Raw genomic sequence first — 22,775 nt, 5'->3', positions numbered from 1 at the left:
AACCCTTGAGAACTGTAACTCTGTTGTGGGTATATAGAAAGTACGCATGGATAATTTGATTTTACTGATATAAAAGAAAAAAAAAGGAGGGGGTGCAGTAAAGGGAAGGGGGTAGTATCAGAAAAAGGGGAGGGTGTGATTAAAAGAGGGAAACTACATCCCAGGAAGAAGCATAGAAAATACACCATATTGGAGGGAATTTAGAGAGGGGGAGAATCATTGTGTAAACCTTACTCTCATCAGAAGAGGCTCAAAGAGTAAATAATTGACATATTTGTTTTTCCGAGAATTCTCTCTCACCTCATTAAAAGGGGGGAGAGGAAAAGGGAAAAGGAAAAGGAGAATAAGGGAAGGGATGTGGAGGGAGGGGGGAGGGATACTAAAAAAAAAGGGAGGGCTGTGCATCACAAGGGGGCTCTATAAATTAAATATTGGGGAAGGGGTTCAGGGGGGTCAAGGGAAAAAGCATAATCTGGGGATAATATGATGGCAGGAAATACAGAATTAGTAATTTTAACTGTAAATGTGAATGGGATGAACGCTCCCATCAAACGGAGACAGATAGCAGATTGGATCAAAAATCAGAACCCTACAATATGTTGTTTACAGGAAACACACTTAAAGCAGCGAGATACATATAGAGTAAAGGTAAAAGGTTGGAACAGAGCCTATTATGCTTCAGGAAAAGCCAAAAAAGCAGGGGTAGCTATCCTTATCTCAGATCAAGCAAAAGCAGAAGTAGATCTAGTTAAAAAAGATAAGGAAGGAAACTATATCCTGCTGAAAGGTAGCATAAATAATGAAGCCATATAAATACTAAACATATATGCACCAAGTGGTATAGCATCCAACTTTCTAAAGGAAAAGTTAAGAGAGTTGCAAGAAGAAATAGACAGTAAAACTATAATAGTGGGAGATCTCAACCTTGCACTCTCAGCTTTAGACAAATCAAACCACAAAACAAACAAGAAAGAAATTAAAAAAGTAAATAGAACATTAGAAAAACTAGGTATGATAGACCTTTGCAGAAAATTGAATGGCAATAGAAAGGAATATACTTTCTTCTCAGCAGTTCATGGATCCTATACAAAAATTGACCATATATTAGGACATAAAGATCTCAAAATTAAATGTAGGAAGGCAGAAATAATAAAGGCCTTCTTCTCAGACCACAATGCAATAAAAGCTACATTCAGTAAAAAGTTAGGGGTAAATAGACCAAAAAGTAATTGGAAACTGAATAATCTCATCTTAAAGAATGACTGGGTGAAAGAGCAAATTATAGAAACAATTAATAATTTCACCCAAGATAATGACAATGATGAGTCATCATACCAAAATCTGTGGGATGCAGCTAAAGCAGTAATAAGGGGAAATTTTATATCTTTAGAGGCTTATTTGAAGAAAATAGAGAAAGAGAAGATTAACGAATTGGGCTTGCAACTTAAAAAGCTAGAAAAAGACCAAATTAAAAACCCCCAACCAAAAATTAAACTTGAAATACAAAAATTAAAAGGAGAAATCAATAATATTGAAAGTAAAAAAAAAACTATTGAAATAATAAATAAAACCAAGTGTTTGTTTTATGAAAAAGCCAATAAAATAGATAAACCTTTGGTAAATCTGATCAGAAAAAAGAAAGAGGAAAATCAAATTGTTACTCTTACAAATGAAAAGGGGGATCTTTCCACCAATGAAGAGGAAATTAGAGAAATAATAAGGAGTTACTTTGCCCAACTTTATGCCAATAAATTTGATAACTTAAGTGAAATGGATGACTTCCTCCAAAAATATAGGCTTCCTAGATTAACAGAGGAGGAAATAAATTGCTTAAATAGCCCCATTTCAGAAAAAGAAATAGAACAAGCTATTAATCAACTCCCCAGGAAAAAAACCCCTGTACCAGATGGATTTACATGTGAATTCTACCAAACATTTAAAGAACAATTAGCCCCAATGCTATATAAACTATTTGAAAAAATAGGGAATGAAGGAGTCCTACCAAACTCCTTTTATGACACAGACATGGTACAGATAAATAAACCAGGTCGATCGAAAACTGAGAAAGAAAATTATAGACCAATTTCCTTAATGAATATTGATGCTAAAATCTTAAATAAGATATTAGCAAAAAGACTTCAGAAAATCATCCTCAGGATAATACACATGATCAAGTAGGATTCATACAGGAATGCAGGGCTGGTTTAATATTAGGAAAACTATTAGTATAATTGACCATATTAATAATCAAATTAATAAAAACCATATGATCATCTCAATAGATGCAGAAAAAGCATTTGACAAAATCCAACATCCATTCCTACTAAAAACTCTTGAGAGTATAGGAATAAATGGACTATTCCTTAGAATAATCAGGAGCATATATTTACGACCATCAGTAAGCATAATATGCAATAGAAATAAACTGCAACCTTTCCCAGTAAGATCAGGAGTGAAACAAGGTTGCCCACTATCACCATTACTATTCAATATAGTACTAGAAACGCTAGCCTCGTCAATAAGAGCCGAGAAAGAGATTCAAGGAATTAGAGTAGGAAATGAGGAAATCAAACTATCACTCTTTGCAGATGACATGATGGTATACTTAGAGAACCCCAAAGACTCTGCTAAAAAGCTATTAGAAATAATTCAGAATTTTAGCAAAGTGGCAGGATACAAAATAAATCCACATAAATCCTCAGCATTCTTATATATCACCAACAAAACGCAACAGCAAAAGATACAAAGAGAAATTCCATTCCAAACAAATGTTGAGAGTATAAAGTATTTGGGAATCCATCTACCAAAGAATAGTCAGGAATTATATGAGAAAAATTACAAAACACTTGCCAAAAAAATAATGTCAGATTTAAATAATTGGAAAAACATTCAGTGCTCTTGGATAGGCCGAGCGAATATAATAAAGATGACAATACTCCCCAAACTAATCTATATATTTAGTGCTATATCAATCAGACTCCCAAGAAACTATTTTAATTTCCTAGAAAAAATAACAACAAAATTCATATGGAAGAATAAAAGGTCGAGAATTGCAAGGGAACTAATGAAAAAAAAAGTCAGAGGAAGGTGGTCTAAGTGTACCTGATCTAAAGCTATATTATATAGCAGCAGTCACCAAAACCATTTGGTACTGGCTAAGAAATAGACCGGTAGATCAGTGGAACAGATTAGATACAAAGGACAAAAAAAGGGTACATCTATAGCAAACTAATCTTTGAGAAACCCAAAGATACCAACATTAGGGACAAAAATTCATTATTCAGAAGAAACTGTTGGGAAAACTGGAAATTAGTATGGCAGAAATTAGATATGGACCCACACTTAACAGCATATACAAAGATAAGATCAAAATGGGTCCATGATTTAGGCATAAAGAATGAGATCATAAATAGATTAGAGGAACAGAGAATAGTCTACCTCTCAGACCTGTGGAGGAGGAAGGAATTTATGATCAGAGGAGAATTAGAGATCATTATTGATCACAAAATAGAAGATTTTGATTACATCAAACTAAAAAGTTTCTGTACAAATAATACTAATGCAAACAAGATTAGAAGGGAAGAAACAAATTGGGAAAATATTTTTAAAAGTAAAGGTTCTGACAAAGGTCTCATTTCCAAAATATATAGAGAACTGACCCTGATTTATACGAAACCAAACCATTCTCCAATTGAGAAATGGTCAAGGGATATGAACAGACAATTCTCAGATGATGAAGTTGAAACTATTTCCACTCATATGAAAAAGTGTTCCAAATCACTACTGATCAGAGAAATGCAAATTAAGACAACTCTGAGATACCACTACACACCTGTCAGATTGGCTAAAATGACAGGAACAGATATAATGATGAATGTTGGAGGGGATGTGGGAAAACTGGGACACTGATACATTGTTGGTGGAGTTGTGAAAGAATCCAGCCATTCTGGAGAGCAATTTGGAACTATGCCCAAAAAGTTGTCAAACTATGCATACCGTTTGACCCAGCATTGCTGTTATTGGGATTATATCCCAAAGAAATACTAAAGAGTGGAAAGGGACCTGTATGTGCCAAAATGCTTGTGGCAGCTCTTTTTGTTGTAGCTAGAAACTGGAAGTTGAATGGATGTCCATCAATTGGAGAATGCTTGGGTAAATTGTGGTATATGAAGGTTATGGAATATTATTGCTCTGTAAGAAATGACCAGCAGGAGGAATACAGTGAGGCTTGGAGAGACTTACATCAACTGATGCTGAGTGAAATGAGCAGAACCAGAAGATCACTATACACTTCAACAACAATACTGTATGAGGATGTATTTTGATGGAAGTGGAAATCTTCAACATAAAGAAGATCCAACTCACTTCCAGTTGATCAATGATGGACAGGAATAACTATACCCAGAGAAGGAACATTGGGAAGCGAATGTAAACTGTTAGCACTACTGTCAATCTACCCAGGTTACTTATACCTTCGGAAGCTAATAATTAATGTGCAACAAGAAAATGGTATTTACACACATATATTGTATCTAGGTTATATTGTAACACATGCAAAATGTATGGGATTACCTGCCATGGGGGGGAGGGAGTGGAGGGAGGGAGGAGATAATTTGGAAAAATGAATAAAAAAAATAAATAAAAAAAAAAAGGAATCATCTTTCTTTAGACAAATATAAACAATATGTTAATTCTTTTATGATTTTTTTATATTTACTTTGTATGTTTCTCTTGACTTTTGAACTTGAAAATCAAGTTTTCTATTCATCCCTAGTGTTTTCATAAGAAAGACTTGGAAGTACTGTTTCATTAAATGCACTTTTTTCTTCCCTTTTACTCCAAAAGATTGTACTCAGTTTTGCTGAGTAGGTTTTTCTTGTTTGTAATCTAAGTTTCTTTGCCTTCTAGATTATCATATCCCAAATCCTTAGTTCCTTAAACATAGAAGCTTTTAGATCTGTGTGATTCTAATTGTGATTCCATGATATTTGAATTATTTCTCTTGCAACTTGGGACACTGGGAGCTCCGGAATTCAGTGATTATTTTTTTCAGGTCCGTTGTTTTTCCTTTAAGATAGTGCAGATTTTTCCCATTTTTTGATTCTTTTGATTTTTTTTAATCTTTTAGTCTTATGAAATTATTAATTTCCATTTGCCCAATTCTAATTTTAATTATTTTCTTCAGTAAACTATTGTATCTTTTTCCCATTTGGCCAATTTTGCTTTTTAAGGAGTTCTTTTCTTTTTATTACGGTTTTTATTTTCAAAACATATGCATGGATACTTTTTCAACACTGATACTTGCTATATTTTGTGTTCCCAATTTTTCCTTCTCTTCCCCTATCCCCTTTCCTAGATATCAAGTAATTAAATATATGCTAAACATATTAAATCATATATATATATATATATATATATATATATACATATTAATATAATTATCATGCTGCATGAGAAAAATCAACTCAAAATGAGAAAGAAAACAAAATGCAAGCAAACAACAAAAAGAGTGAGAATGCTATATTGTGATCCACACTCACTTCCCACAGTCCTCTCTCTGGGTGCAGATAGCTCTCTCCATCACAAGATCATAACAACTGGCCTTAATCATCTCATTGTTGAAAAGAGCCACATCCATCAGAATAATCTTTTTATTGTCCTATATAATGACCTTCTGGTTCTGCTCATTTCACTTAGCATTAGTACATGTGAGTTTCTCCAGACCCCTCTGAAATCATTCTTCTGATTGTTTTTTATAAAACCATAGTATTTCATAACATTCATAAACCATAACTTATTCAGCCATTCTCCAAATGATGGGCATCCACTCAGTATAAAAAGGGCTGTCACAAACATTTTTGCAAGGGGTTCTTTTCTTTAGTAAATTTTTGACCAGTGGTAAAATTCAGTTTCTTTATATCTTTTTTTCCAGTATTTTTGTGCATCTTTTATTGAGCTGTTACTTCCCTTTTCATCATTTTCTTGCATAGTTCTCATTTATTTTTCCCTCTACTATTCTTATCTCTTTCTTTAACTTTTACAGAATTTCTTTCTGTTCTTGTGTTCAGTTAACCTTTTTCTTTGAGACTTTCTTTGTAAATGTTTTCCCATTATTGTCTTTTTTTCTAAGTTATATCTTGGTCTTCTCTGACACTATAGTAGATTTTTGTGGATACCCTCAGTCTTTTGACATTCACATTGACTGTGTGGTACTTTCCACCATCATCACTGGCAGGTTGCATTTTTAATCCTTGCCAAGATGTCAAGTCTGACTGTCAGCAGTCATAGAAGAGATTATTTCAGATGGCACAGCATGAACAATAGCACCACTAATAGTGCTGGAGTTTTCCTCTCAGTAATTCTCTGTGTCTTCATCTGTTTATACCTCTTGATTAACTTTCTACAACTTGACATGTTATCCAAATGAGAAAGATTGTACCAACAACTGGTCCAATCTAGACCAGAAGTCTCCTTCTGGGAAATTGCCTATAAAATGACCTTGAAGAAAAGTCAAGACATGAGAATTGAGACAAAATTTTGTTCTGCTTCTCAAACTTTCATTTTGCTTCTTTCTGATTTCAACTTATATCCTGTGGACTCAGTTTCTCTTTTGACTGTGTTTATAACATATTCATCTCCTACAGTGATTAAACACTGTGCTCTCTCTCTCTCTCTCTCTCTCTCTCTCTCTCTCTCTCTCTCTCTCTCTCTCTCTCTCTCTCTCTATATATATATATATATATATATATATGTATAGATATATATATATATAGATATATATGTAAATATATATCTATATATATATATATATATATCTATACATATATATATACACACACACACACACACAAAGTAATTTATTGATGTGTGGGTAAGTTTTAAGGATTGAAGATATAATGAAAGCATAGCTCTTATTTGAGCTGAGTTTTGCAGAAAACTAGGCATATGAAAAGATCAGAAAAAGGAGCACATTCCAAGCAACCAATGCAAAGGCAAAGAAATGGAATATAGAATATCATGCACATCAAATGCATCAGACTGACTGTAACTTGCAACAGAGGAAGAGTAGCAGTATTAAAATAAGCCTATAATTGTAGGCTGCAGCCAATAATTGAAAGTCTTCAAAACACAGAAATATTTTACATTGTCTCAGATTCAGGAGATTGCAACTGAAGCTTCTTGAGCCATGGTGTGAAACAGTAAAAGTTTTTGGTTAAGAATAATTTGATAGATAGTTGAAGGATAAAAAACAACAACAACAACAACAACAACAACAACAAAACAAACAAACATAGTTTTGCTCTATTATTAGGACAATGATGTATCATGGCTGGATTAAAATTATTCTAGGAAATCTAGACAGAGACTAATTTTTACACTTACCTTGGAGCATCTGGATTTCTTCATCATTTCCAGAAGTGAATCAGTGCATCTGTAGTTTCATAAACTAAGATGAACTCTTTTTATTTATTGTTCATACCCAAGATTGGAAAAAAGATTGAGTGTTCTAGCTTTTATGAAGTCCAGTTCCAAACTGAAGATATAAAAGGAGGAGAAAATATGATTTATGACTTCATAGTCTTCACAATTTAGTCATAAAGATAAGACTTGTAAGACCAATATCAAAGAACCCTCAAGAAATTTTCACACACACACACACACACACACACACACACACACACACTCGGGTCTATTTATTATACTTTTAATGGAACTAGGCATCATTTCAGCTGTTCTGGATTTGAAATTGTATAAGAAAAATGACAAATCCTTTGACCTGTGATCAAATAATTGAACACACATGTTGAGGACAATGAAAGAAAAATCTAGAAAAGAAAACATTCATTTTTACTAATGTTCCAGGGAAGGGAGAAGAACAGGACATGCATGAAGAGATGTAGATGTGGAAGTGACAGTGGTGTAAAAGTAAAAATTTTCAATAAAATTTATTTCAAACTAAAATGTGATCTAATGTCATTGTGGAAATATTCATGATCAGGGATGAACTTTAATGGGACCTCAAAGGGAAAATAGGGTTTTTAAAAAGGGAGAAGATTGATTATGGCCATACCAAGGGCAATTGCATGGAAGCAGGAAGGAATGTCATGTATGCAAAATGGCAAAGGTATTGACAATTCATATCAAAAATTTCATTAAGTATCCCTAATATACATCATTGCAGTCACTCCTTCTTCCAATGCAGAACACAATTGCTGTACAACTTAGGAGATGATCTTTATTTACTTTAGTTAAACCATAATAAACTCATAACCCACATAGTGAAATGATCTAAGCTGGATGACAGATATCCAGTGCATGTGGAAGACTGCATTAGACATTTTCACAGCTCAATAGGACCAGAAAAAAAAGGTTTTCATCATATTGTCAAGATAAGAGAAGATAAAGATGAGAAGGTCAAGTAGAGTAAATTAACACAAGCTATTATATGTCAGGTTGAAAATCTTGAACTTAACCCAGTAGGCATCTAGGAAACATGTTAAATTCATGGATATGTAAATAATATTCTTGAATGGAAAATTGCATTTTTTAAAAGGCAATTCCTCTTCTGGCCCCAGAGGATTACTAGGATGGAGAGAGATTGACATTAGCAAATATAGGTGAGTCCAATGCAAATGTTTGCAGTTCTAATGATTTCTGAAGTATTGTTAATACTGTTTATATCCTGGTTCCAAAGATTGTTTCACACATTCCATCTCATTAATCCTCACATTATTCCCATGTGGTATATAGTTGACATGTATTATCCATTTTTCACAGATGGTTTAAAAAACAACAACAACAAACAAATCTGAAAACAAAGAAGTAAATGAATTGCCCCCAGTTCCCTTCTGGATAAATGTAAGTTTCTTGCAGATCTGTGCTCTAGCTAACAGATCAAACCAACTGATCACACAAAGTTCACACAAAGACCTGTAACTATGCTGGGCATTACTATGCTGAAAGATAAATATTTAAATCAAATTCCCTTGATTTAGTAAAGTATTTGCTAAATAAACAAACAAACAAAAAAACAAAAACAAAAACAAACAAACAAAAAAAAAACAACTTAAGGACAGCCTTACAAAAACTGTTGGGAAAATTCACCTGACCTTTAAAAAAAGAAAACTTTGAATTAGGAGTGAAATTATTCTTCAGTGAAAAATACAAATACATAAAATTTTATATTCAAGTATTATTTGATTAACTATCAGAATGAAAACATATTTAAATTTGGCAAACCAAAGGATTATATCTTGAATTCATATAAATTTGGAATTTTTAAATATTTCTACATTTAAAGGAAAAGTTCAAATAAATTTTGGGAAGAAGTGGAAGCAAGAGTTCCAAAGAATTTATATGTATTTATATTATGCATCATATATGCACATAGGTATATAAACATATATATTTCATATTCATTTACAATCTAGGTTATGAAATTTAGGACTTATTTAATTAAATGATTATTTTTCAAAATGTTTTGTAATGTTCTACACAAAGAATTTCAACTTTGAAGCAGACAGAAATATGGATATGAACCTAAAGAGTGAAATCTTCTGCAGGAGGGAAGGACAGCAACCATTACAAAGAGAACAAAAAAGTAAAAGATCTCTAATGTAATTTGTTAAGAAACTGTAAACCAGAATTTCCCAAAGTTTACTACGCTAGGGTGCTGAGAGTCATGTGATTTCACTTATCAATTAAAACAAAGACAATTTTCCTATAGTGAGTCTTCTTTTGAAAAACAATCTTCTAGAGCTTAATATGCTATCTCTCTTCTCAGAAGAGTCTTTGAACAGACTTTAGTGATAAAAGAGACCTTCATTCAGTAAAATTTTGCTGACAGTTGAGAGCTGAATGCTACATTTTGTACCCTTAAGATAATGCAATTGTGTGGCTCTGGTAACCGTTATGCCTTTTGGTTATAATGAATCAGTGATTGACAATTCTAATTAGAAGTCTTGATTTGTACAATCTGAGAGTATTTCCTAACAACTTCATAGTCTATTACATCTCCTCTGCTGTGCCATAAGGCAAAAAAAAAATAGGATATTTTATAGATAATTTAATATATGTTGCTGTCAATTATTGTTTGCTTATACTGAAAGGTTTTATTGGTTTTGAAGCATATCATTTTTGGATGTACTGCTATAATGGCTTTATAGATATCTCCCAAGGCCTCAATATTTTTGCTCTAAACAGTCAAAGATATTTCAAATTGGCATAGACAGATTATTGGTTTTTTATTGTATTCAGAATGCAGTATATTTCAGGTGCCTAGATTTATATTTTTTCAATGGGAAGTTTCTTTCCCTCCCCATCCTTTATCTTTCAACAAAGGTGAGTGATAATGGGATACAGTAATCAGAAGAAAATGACAACATTAAAAATGTGGTTCCTTCTTGCAAAGTCATGATGGAAAATCATATTTTTGGGCACTGAAAACACTAGAAAAATTGGTGTTCATTTCTCTTTATAATATGACATGTGTTAAGAAATGTTTAAATATATTTTTCACATAGAAATATCTTCAAAAATCTTTTAAACTTCAAAATGGATAATTATAATATATATTTGTTTCTTTGCATTTCAATTAGTATCTGCAAGATTGAACTTTTGATACTTACTTTACATATAGACAGAAAAAGTGAAATTATAAAATGTAAAATACTTCTTTATATAAAGTAATGCAATAATAAACTGAATGCTTTCCTTCATTTCTCTGAGGTTTCTTTTATAAAGCAGAGTTTTTCATCAAAATATATCTTATCTTTTTTGTACGTGGATATAAATCCACTTGTGCTTTTAGAATTAAAAAAAAACACTATATAAAATAAAAATATACCTTTATTTATTTATTTCTACTGAAATTCCCAGTAGAGCAGTTTGAGCTTAACTGCATCTGCTAGAAATTAGTATGTTAACATTTAAAAAACTAAATTTAAAGATGGACTATCAGTATGATTTCTATAATAGTGTAAAAAGAGAAAAAAAAAACTTTGGCACATGTAGATAAGGATGCTATTGGGATAGTCACTTGAAGTATTAGCTTTACATAGAGATAATGCAAAGCATAGCGGGACAATTATGATAGGCTGATTCATCTTTTAAAATCATATATTTTATTTTGGCATTTTATGAAGCATTTCTCATTTCTAGGGTTTCAGAATTCTATGATGTTCTCAATGATATCATCATTCCAGTCCTGAGTGATATCTCCTTAATCCAAGAGAAGTATTTTGCTGAATAATATATTTTTCCTTCACCAAAAGTATATGATGACTTCTAAAACAAACAAATCAACGCACATATAAATTCAGCACACATTTCTTGAAAACTATAACATGATATGCATATATCATATGCACACATATATGCATGTATATTTTTATATATACACATACAAATATATATAATATACATGTCTATATATCTCTATCAATAGATCTGTCCATCTATTGATCTATATTTACATGCTGGGGGTAGAGAGAAAAACACACAAGAGAAAGAAATGAAAATGAACACTTCTTAGAACTAGAACAGGTTAAAAATAGGCTGAATTTACTTGGGGAAATCATTAACTATTTTAATATTATAAAACTTATCTCTGAATTAAAAGCATGTGTTTTAGATCAATATTCCTAATTGACATTGTATAGTGGTAAATCATGGAACATGGCAAGTGGGTAACACAATGAAGAAAGGAGAAGGAGAAATGAACAAACATTTATTAAATACCTAATACATGCTATAGTATTAATATCATTTCACTTGATTCTTAAAATAGACTGCTAGGTAAATGCTATTATTATGCTCATTCTACAGCAAATGAAACTGGGGTCTGATTTGAATCAGGAACAAATAAAAAGATGTTGGGCTGGTCAAATAGGAACAATTACAATTAACTAATATACAACCCTATGCTTTATTGATCTCCCTAAGATAACAACAGGATATCTCACTGCATGCTAGATGGATTTCTTGTGGTTAATTAATGAGCAGCTGTGGAAAGGATGGGAAGATATGGATGGATTTCTATCTGTATTTTTGGAGAGAGAAGATACTCACACAAATAATATCATAAATCCATTGTAGTATTGGAATCCAAAAAGTATGAAGAGGTAAACATATTTATGAGAAATATGTCCACAATAAAAATTTAAAATAATTGTTATTAGGATCAGCTTTTTTTTTTTCTTTACTCCGGAGACAAAATAAAATATAAAGAACACCACATTATAAAATAACAACAGTACAATTCTGGAAATAATTATCACAGAAGCTGACATCTTTGGGTTTTGTTATTATGATCTTCTCAGAACTATGACTATAGTTGTCTTGAGGTTGCTTTAGCATGATCTTCTCAGAATGGTGACCATAGAGACTAAGGCCATCCTCCTTACTTTTATAAAATTGCAGTATTAGTTATGTGACCACAGGTATAAAAAATATTGAATGGATACTTTTCTCAATGCATTTTCTTCTCTCAGAATGTTTTAAAGACAGTCTTTCAGATGCTCACCTACATTTTCATTCCTTTATTCTATGTAGTCTTAGACTTAAAAGTAATGAAATGTCGAAAGCAATGTTTTGCACAAAGTCCTGTGCCAATTTACTATCAGGGATGTATCAAATATCAAAGTAATTTGAGTCCCAGCCCATTTGTATGCTACCAATTTTGACTTTGCAACATTATCTTTTTTAAATAGCTTTTTATTTATAAGATATATGCATGGGTAATTTTTCAGCAATGGTCCTTGCAAAACCTTCTATTCCAACTTTTACCCTCTTTCCCCCCATCCCTTCCCCTAGATGGCAGGTAGGCCAATACATGTTAAGTATATTAAAGTATAAGTTATATACAATATATGTATATATGTCTGTACAATTATCTTGTTTCACAAGAAAAATTGGACTTTGAAACAAGGTAAAAATAACCTGAGAAGGAAATCCAAAATGCAAGTGGACAAAAACAGAGGGAATGGAAATACTATGTTGTGGTTCATATTTATTTCCCACAGTTCTTTTGCTGGATGTAGCTGGTTCTCTTCATTATTGAATAAGTGGAACTGATTTGGTTCATCTAATTGTTGAAGAGAATCACATCCATAAGAATTGATCATCAAATAGTATTGTTGTCAAAATATATAATGATCTCCTCATCCTGCTCATTTCACTTAACATCATTTCATGTAAGTCTCTCCAGGCCTTTCTAAAATCACCCTGCTGGTCATTTCTTACAGAACAATAATATTCCATAATTTATACACCACAATTTATTCAGCCATTCTCCAATTAATGGGCATCCACTCAGTTTCCAGTTTCTGGCCACTATAAAGAGGGCTGCCACAAACATTTTTGCACATACAGGTCCCTTTCCCTTCTTTAAGATCTCTTTGGGATATATGGGTATGCATAGTTTGATAACTTTTTGAGCATAGTTCCAAATTGCTCTCTAGAATGTTTGGATGTATTCACACCTCCACCAATAATGCATCAGTGCCCCAGTTTTCCCACATCCCCTCCAACATTCATCATTCTCTTTTCCTGTCATCCTAGCCAATCTGAGAGTTATGTAGTGGTATCTCAGAATTGTGTTAATTCTCATTTCTCTGATCAATAATTATTTGGAGCATCTTTTCATAGCTAGAAATAGTTTCAATTTCTTCATCTGAAAATTGTCTGTTCATATTCTTTGACCTGTCAATTATTGAATGGCTTGATTTCTTATAAATTAGAGTCAATTTCATATATATTTTAGAAATGAGCCCTTTATCAGAACTTTTGACTGTAAATTTTTTTTTCCTAGTTTATTGCTTCCCTTCTAATCTTGTCTGAATTACTTTTGTTTCTATAAAAGCTTTTTAATTTGATATAATCAAAATTTTTATTTGGGATCAATAGTTCTCTAAATTTAGGATCTCTAGGATTTTTTTTTTGCTCACAAATTCTGTCCTCCTCCAGAAATCTGAGAGGTAAACTGTCCTATGTTCTTCCAATTTATTTACAATATCATTCTTTATGTCTAGAACATGAATCCATTTTGATCTTATCTTGGTATGTAGTATTAGATGTGGGTCAATGCCTAGTTACTGCCATACTAGTTTCCAATTTTCCCATCAGTTTTTGTCAAATAGTGAATTCTTACCCCTAAAGCTGGGGTTTTGGGTTTGTCAAACACTACATTGCTATACTATTTGATTATTTTGTCCTGTGAACCTAACCTATTCAATTGATGAACTAATCTACTTCTAAGCCAATACCAAATGGTTTTGGTGACCACTGCTTTATAATATAGTTTAAAATCTGGTACAGCTAGGCCACCTTCATTTTTTTTCATTAGTTCTCTTGAAAGTCTTGACCTTTTGTTCTTCCATATGAATTTTGTTGTTATTTTTTCTAGGTCATTAACATAGATTGGGAGTCAGATTGGTATAGCACTGAATAAATAGATTCATTTAAGTAGTATTGTCATCTTTATTATATTCACTCGCCCTATCCAAAAGGACTTGATATTTTTCCATTTGGTTAAATCTGACTTTATTTTTGTGGAAAGTGTTTTGCAGTTTTGCTCATATAGTTCCTGACTTTCCCTTGGCAGATAGATTCCCAAATATTTTATACTATTGGCAGTTACTTTAAGTGGAATTTCTCTATGTAACTCTAATTATTGGATTTTGTTAGTGATATATAAGAATGCTGATGATTCTTGTGGGCTTATTTTGTTTCCTGTAACTTTGCTAAAGGTGTGGATTATTTCTAATAGCTTTTTAGTAGAATCTCTGGAGTTCCCTAAGTATATCATCATATCATCTTCAAAGAGTGATAATTTGGTTTCCTCATTACCTACTCCAATTCCTTTAATCTCTTTCTCAACTCTTATTGCCAAAGCTAGCATTTCTAATATAATATTGAATAGTTATGGTGATAGTGGGCAACCTTGTTTCACTCTTGATCTTATTGGAAGTGGTTCCAGTTTATCCCCATTACATATGATGGTTACTGGTGGTTTAAAATAGATACTATTGACTATTTTAAGGAAAAATCCATTTATTTCTATACTCTCAAGTGTTTTAAATAGGAATGGATATTCAATTTTATCAAATGCTTTTCCTGCATCTATTGAGATGATCATATGTTTTTTTCTTAATTTGGTTATTGATATAGTCAATTATGCTAATAGTTTTCCTAATATTAAACCAGCCCACATTCCTGGTATAAATCCTACTTGGTCATGGTATATTATCCTGGGGATGATTTTCTGTATTCTTTTTGCTAATATTTTATTTAAGATTTTTGCATCAATATTCATTAGGGAGATTGATGTATAATTTTCTTTCTCTGTTTTCAACCTACCTGGTTTTGTGTTCCAAATTTTCCCCTCCATTATCCCCATCCCCACTCCTAGACAGCAAGTAATCCGATATGTGTTAAACATGTGCAATTCTTCTATATACATTTCCACAAATATCATGTTACACAAGAAAAATTGGATCAAAACAAAAAAAATGAGAAAGAAAACAAAATGCAAATAAACAACATCAAAAAGAATGAAACTACTATGTCGTGATCCACTCAGTTCCCACAATCCTCTCTCTGGTTGCAGATGGCTCACTTCATCACAAGACCATTGGAACTGACCTGAAAAATCTCATTTTGAAGAAAGTCCCTTTTATCACAATTGATAACTGTATAATCTTTTGTTGTTGCTATATACAATGTTCTCTTGGTTCTGCTCACTTCACTTAGCATCAGTTCATCTAAATCTCCTCAGGCCTCTCTGAAATCATCCTCTTGATCATTTCTTACAGAATAATAATATTACATAACTTTCATGTACCATAACTTATTCAGCCATTCTCCAATTCAGTTTCATTTTACAAAAAGTGCTGTCACAAATATTTTTGCACATTTGAGACCCTTTCCTTCTTTTATGATCTTTTTGGTATTCAGACCTAATAGAAATATTGTTGGATTAAAAGTTATGTACAGTTTGATAGCCCTTTGGCCATAGTTCCAAATTGTTCTCCAGAATGGTCGAATCAGTTCACAACTTCACCACAGTGTATTAGTGTCCCAGTTTTCCCACATCTCCTCCAGCATTTATCATTATCTTTTCCTGTCATCTTAACCAATCTGAAACTTATGTAGGGATACCTCAGAGTTGTCTTAATTTGCATTTTTCTGATCAATAGTGATTTAGGGCACCTTTTCATATGACTAGAAATGCTTTTAATTTCATCTGAAAATTGTCTGTTCATATCCTTCGACCATTTATCAATTGGAGAATGGCTTGAAGTGTTATAAATTTGAGCCAGTTCTTTAAATATTTTAGAAATGAGGCATTTATTAGAACTCTTGAATGTAAAAACTTCAATTTTATTGCTTCCCTTTTCATCTCGTCTGCATTGGTTTTGTTTGTACAAAAACTTTTTTAACTTAATAAAGTCAAAATTATCCTTTTTGTTTTCAGTAATATACTCCAGTTTTTCTTTGGCCATGAATTCCTGTTTTCTTCAAAGATCTGAGAGGTAAACTATGTTTTGTTCTTCTAATTTGCTTATAATAACATTCTTATGTCTAAATAATGAACTTCAATGCTTTCTTGGTACAGGATGTTAGGTTTGTGCCAATGCCTACTTTCTGCCAGACTAGTTTCCAATTTTCCCAGCAGTTTTGTCAAATAGTGAATTCTTATCCCCAAAGCTGAGATTTTGGGGTTTGTCAAACACTAGGTTATTATAGTCATTAACTATTTTGTCCTGTGAACCTAACCTCTTCCACTGATCAACTACTATTTTTTAGCCAGTCCCAAATGTTTTTGATGACTGCTGTTTTATAATATAGTTTTAGGTCTGGCACAGCTAGGCCACCTTCATTTGCATTTTTTTCCATTAATTCCTTTGAAATTCTTGACCTTTTGTTCTCCCAGATGAACTTTGCAATTATTTTTTCTAGATCTGTAAAATAGTTTCTTGGGAGATTCATTGGTATTGCACTGAATAAGTAGATGAATTTAGGTAATATTGTTATTATCACTTCCATCTTTCACTGAATCATTGTGGACAATTAAAGAAACAGACAGACAGAAAGACATATACACAGACATGCAGAGTGAGAGACACACACACATAGAGAAAGAAAGAGAAAGAGAGAGAGAAATTAAGAGGGAGAGAGAAATTAAGAGGCATAGAGAGAGATTAAGAGATGGGGGAGAGAGAGAGAGAGAGAGAGAGAGAGAGAGAGAGAGAGAGAGAGAGAGAGAGAGAGAGAGAGAGAACAAGAAATATGGAGAACTTGAATAGCCTTCCAAATCTCTGAAAGACTTCTAGTTTTAACAACAACACTGATTATACCAAAGGTCCCATTCTATTAATTCAGTCATCATGGTCTCTAGTATTTCACAATTTTCTCTGGTATTTCACAATTTATATTTTAACAAACCAATAGGTGTTAGAAATTGAGCATGTGATTAAATCAAAAGTAAACTGATAAAAATGCAGTCGAATTTGTCATGGGTATGGGGCTAAAAGGTCTCTCCATATAGAAAACAAAACAAGACAAAACAAAATACAAAGCATAATAATACTCATATGGCACAAACAGAAAGCATATTTTCCCATAATAAAAGAAATTATAGGTGACATTCCCCATGGCACTCAGCACAAATAATCAAAAGTCTTATTGTGAATTCTATTCTCTCCTTAAGTGAATAAAAAAGTACATATTCAAGAAGATTTTTTCCATATGTGCCTGTGATAGAGGGTGATAGAGGGTTCTCTTATTAACTTGAAATCCTTTTTAATTAGCTGACATGTTATACTTCTCTCTATTTGTGTACAGTGTGATTTCATCACATTAGCAGAAAATTTAAGGATTGGTCATACCATCAGTGAAATTCTTCCCTAAAGTTTGCACAGCAGATTGGGAATTAGCATGTTAAATGTGTGTACAAATCTCTCAAATCACATTGAGTCTATGTGGTGAACTACTTTATAGCTCAACATAAATCACAAGTATTTTGAAGCCAAGAACACGTTCTGTTCTTCTCAAGTTTTCACCAAATCTTATAGTTCTTAGCAATGTTGGCTTCCCAATATAACATTTTTGCTCAGAGAAGTACAAAGGGTACATTTAACCTAGTCACATTAGTAGGAACATGGATGCTCAGAGCCTAATTTAGAATTTCTATGACAATATCCTTGAGAGAACTTATTGAGCTCAAAAACCACTTCTTTTCTTTTTCCTTTTTCACATTTTTTACAGCACCTGCCTAAAATACGGAGTCTCTACTTTTATAGGGAAGATCATGGGAACATGATCTTCCTCCATCTTCTGCAGGAGACTGATTATGTTCTATGGCAAATCCAATCAAAGATCTGGGCAATTCAGGTCAAGAATATTGACTATCCTCATTGACTGCTAAAGCATTAGTAAAAATCATTTAATATAAAGGTATTGAGAAGCAAAGTTTAAAACTTATTTACACAATGCTGAGGAAGCTAACCCGTAGAATGTTGAAGAAACAGTGAACTGCCTGTGTAAAAAGAATAATAACTACCATTTATGGAAAATTTTAAGTTTTTCAATATAGCTTATATGTATTATCTCATTTAAGAGTGCAATTTTAATCCACTTTTTCAAATGAAAAAAAAGTGAGCCAGAAAAGTTAGAAGATTTGTCTAGATCACATAGCTAGTAAATATTGAGATAAGATTGTAATGAAGGTGTTCCTAACTTTAAAACCAATGTTCACTCCATTAATAATAATGACAATAATAATTATGTAGTATTTTATATAGTTCACTAAGGTTTTCAAGGCTCTTTATAAACATTTTAATTCTCTTTACAATACTGGGAAGTGCAAGCTATTATTTCTTATTTATTGATGAGCAAATTGATACTGAAAGAATGCTAGCGAATAGGCCAGGGTCACACAGCTAACTTCTGAGGATGGATTTGAACTAAGTTCTTCCTGACTCTAACATCAGTATTCTATACATTATACCGCCTGGATGTCCTACATCAAAGAAATCACCCTGAAGGAAGAGGTTGCTATGGGAGCTTCCTAAATGTTTTTGAAATTAGTTTCAGAAAAATGATGGAGAGGGTTACATTGCAATAAATTATGTGTCTGTCTATTTAGGCTGGGAAATGCATAAAGAGAGCAGAGGTGGACATATTAAATAGAACTCTTACAGGGTACCAGAATCCTGCTTTATTTTCCTTTCTGACAACTTTAAAATTCTATGTCTCTGAATTTCACAACTAAGAGTAGAAAAATATGGGAGAATTATTTAGAATTAAAATGAGATAACTATTAATGTGGGTGGCAAAGAATGACATATGTGCCAGAGCCATTTTTCTTCTTTAATTTCATTCAGAACTATATTTTATTTTTATTTTTTGTAAGAACTGTTTTGTTTCAGTTCTATTGAGTATAAAATATCTTTATCCCACCCCCCCTCCCCGCTGAATGTTCAAATCTTTGGAAATTTTCAAGGCATTTGTGGTTCACACTATAGAAAGAAGAAAGTATTCAAATGATATTCTAAATTGCTCTTCAAAATCATAAAAAGGGGAAAAAAGAAAAAAGAACATAATTGGCTTTTATTGTCTTGGAACATGTATTAGAGTTTATGACAGAAAGCTGAACAAAGGTGAACTGGACATATTTATTTCTAGGATATTGCAATTTGGAGAATATTAAAATAGGCTGGTACTTATGCCAATTAATTTTGAATTGTCCTTAACTATCCAAATTACCTTTGCCATTTACAAATGTAAAACATTTTCTCCAGACTTACTGCAGCACTGGACATAACAAACAGCAGCAATACATTGTTCACCAGTATTAAAGCGACAAGAACCCATGAGAGAAATATTCTGCCTTTTACCTTAATCTGTGGTGGTCTGTCCAGTCATTTTTGGAATTAAAAGTCAGTTCTAGGTTGTGTCCAAGTACGAACTTTTTCAATTTTATGGTTATCTATAAACCAAGATTTAGTGTGTGACTATTTCCCAAAAGCTATAATTTTGGGCTTACTGTAATTAAATTTAAGCTCTTATCTAGTAGAAAGGATGGTAAAATATCTTTTCAAATATGTGTTAGGTCAGGTTTTCAGAAGGTGCAGGCAAGAGTGGTTAAGGTATCCATGATAACAGCCTCCATCCCTCATCAACTCACTAGCAATGCTTGGAGAAGTATAGTTACATTAACATATAATTCATTGAGGAAGCCATTAACTATTAATGTGTTCAGGTAACTAGGAAAAGAGAATTTTAAATTAAATTCACAAGTACTTGCACTATACTGTCTCTGGTAAAAGTAGTTACATTTCTTTATGGCTGGATCTTCTTAGTATTTAGTTCTTTGTTGGGTACAGAAAATGTATTAAGTAAATAGTTCTTGATTTGATTTGTAACCATTATATAGAATTGAGTTAATTTTCATTAGATCTATTTTAAACAGAGAGATACTTATTTAAAAGCAAACTAGTCCTAACCTCTTTATATTTGAGATGTTTTGTTGTGTTGATATGGAGATAGCTTGCTTTTTCATTGCTGGTAAAAAATGTTTAGAGTAAACATATATATATATATATATATGTATGTATACTTATATTGTTTCAATATATTTAAAATGAAACACCAGTACCTAGGGAATTAATTTTATTTCAATGAGCCATCATGACTTATCTGTCTAGCTACAATGGATATGTTTTCACACATAGCCTACAACAGAAACCTGTCATATTAGCTTAATCTGTCCTAGGAAATGTAACTTTTACTTTCTAAAAGTATTTAATAATTTCTTCACACACAATCTCAGACTGTGTTTTTGATCTTCAATTACCTTTTTAAAGGCCTCTTACCTCTTGCTCCATTTTCATTTGAGACAATGTCTTCATCTGATACTTGAATGAAAAGATATGTCTCTCTCATCAACTCTATCTTATTTTTCTTTATTTCCCTACAATGACTTTTCTGATTTATTTCTTTTTTTTCTTTAAATATAAATTTCTTTTGTTTCTTTTTTGATAATTTGTTAATTTTATAATTATATATATATATATATATATATTGACAGTATATATGCATAGGTAATTCTTTTTTTTTTTACAACATTATCCTTTGTATTCACTTTTCCAAATTTTCCCCTCCCTCCCCTAGATGACAGGCAATCCCATATATATTAAATGTGTTACAGCATATCATAGATAAAATATATGTGTGTAAAACCAAATTTCTTGTTGTTCGATAAGAATTGGATTCTGAAGTTATAAGTAACCTGGGTAGAAAGACAATAGTGCAAACATTTTACACTCCTTTCCGATTGTTCCTTCTCTGGATGTAGCTGTTTCTGTCCATCATTGATCTACTGCAACTGAATTGGATCTTCTCTATGTTCAAGATATCCACTTCAATAAGAATATATCTTCATAAAATATCATTTTTGAAGTGTATAGTGATCTCCTGGTTCTGCTTTTTTCACTCAGCATCAGATCATGTAAGTCTCTCCAAGCCTCTCTGTATTCATCCTGCTGGTCATTTCTTACAGAGCAATAATATTCCATAACCTTCATATATCGTAATTTACCCAACCATACTCCAATTGATGGGCATCCATTCATTTTCTAGTTTCTAGCCATTGCAAAAAAAGCTGCCACGAAAATTTTGGCACATATAGGTCCCTTTCTTTAGTATTTCTTTGGGATATAAGCCCAATAGTAGCACTGCTGAATCAAAGGGCATGCACAATTTGATAACTTTTTGGGCATAGTTCCAAATTGCTCTCCAGAATGGTTGGATTCTTTCACAACTCCACCAACAATGCAACAGTGTCCCAGTTTTCCCACATCCCCTCCAACATTCATCATTATCTTTTCCTGTCATCTTAGCCAATCTGACAGGTGTGTAGTGGTATCTCAGAGTTGTCTAAATTTGCATTTCTCTGATCAGTAGTGATTTGGAACACTCTTTCATATAGTGGATATAGTTTCAATTTCATCATCTGAAAATTGTTTGTTCATATCCTTTGACCATTTATCAATTGGGGAATGGTTTGATTTCTTATAAATTAGAGTCAGTTCTTTGTATATTTTGGAAATGAGGCCTTTATCAGAACCTTTAACTGTAAAAATATTTTCCCAATTTGTTACTTCCCTTCTAATCTTATTTACATTAGTTTTGCTCGTACAAAGATTTTTAATTTGATGTAATCAAAATCTTCTGTTTTGTGATCAATAATGATCTCTAGTTCTCCTTTGGTCATAAATTCCTCCCTCCTCCACAAGTCTGAGAGGTAGATTATCCTCTGTTCCTCTAATCTATTTATGATCTCATTCTTTATGCCTAAATCATGGACCCATTTTGATCTTATCTTGGCATATGGTGTTGTGTGGGTCCATATATAATTCTATCATACTAATTTCCAGTTTTCCCAACAGTTTTTTGCAAATAATAAATTCCTATCACAAAAGTTGGCATCTTTGGGTTTGTCAAACACTAGATTGCTATAGTTGTACCATATTTTGTCCTGTGTACCTAATTTGTTCCACTGATCAACTAATCTATTTCTTAGCCAATATCAAATGGTTTTGGTGACTGCTGCTTCATAATATAGCTTTAGATTGGATACAGCTAGACCACCTTCATCTGACATTTTTTTCATCTTGAAATTCTCAACCTTTTGTTCTTCCATATGAATTTTGTTGTTATTTTTTTCTAGGTCATTAAAATGGTTTCTTGGGAGTCTGATTGGTATAGCACTA

This window comes from Sminthopsis crassicaudata, chromosome 3, assembly GCF_048593235.1.
Source record: "Sminthopsis crassicaudata isolate SCR6 chromosome 3, ASM4859323v1, whole genome shotgun sequence".
Classification (NCBI taxonomy): Eukaryota; Metazoa; Chordata; class Mammalia; order Dasyuromorphia; family Dasyuridae; genus Sminthopsis; species Sminthopsis crassicaudata.
Note: the sequence above shows the minus strand (reverse complement) of the source record.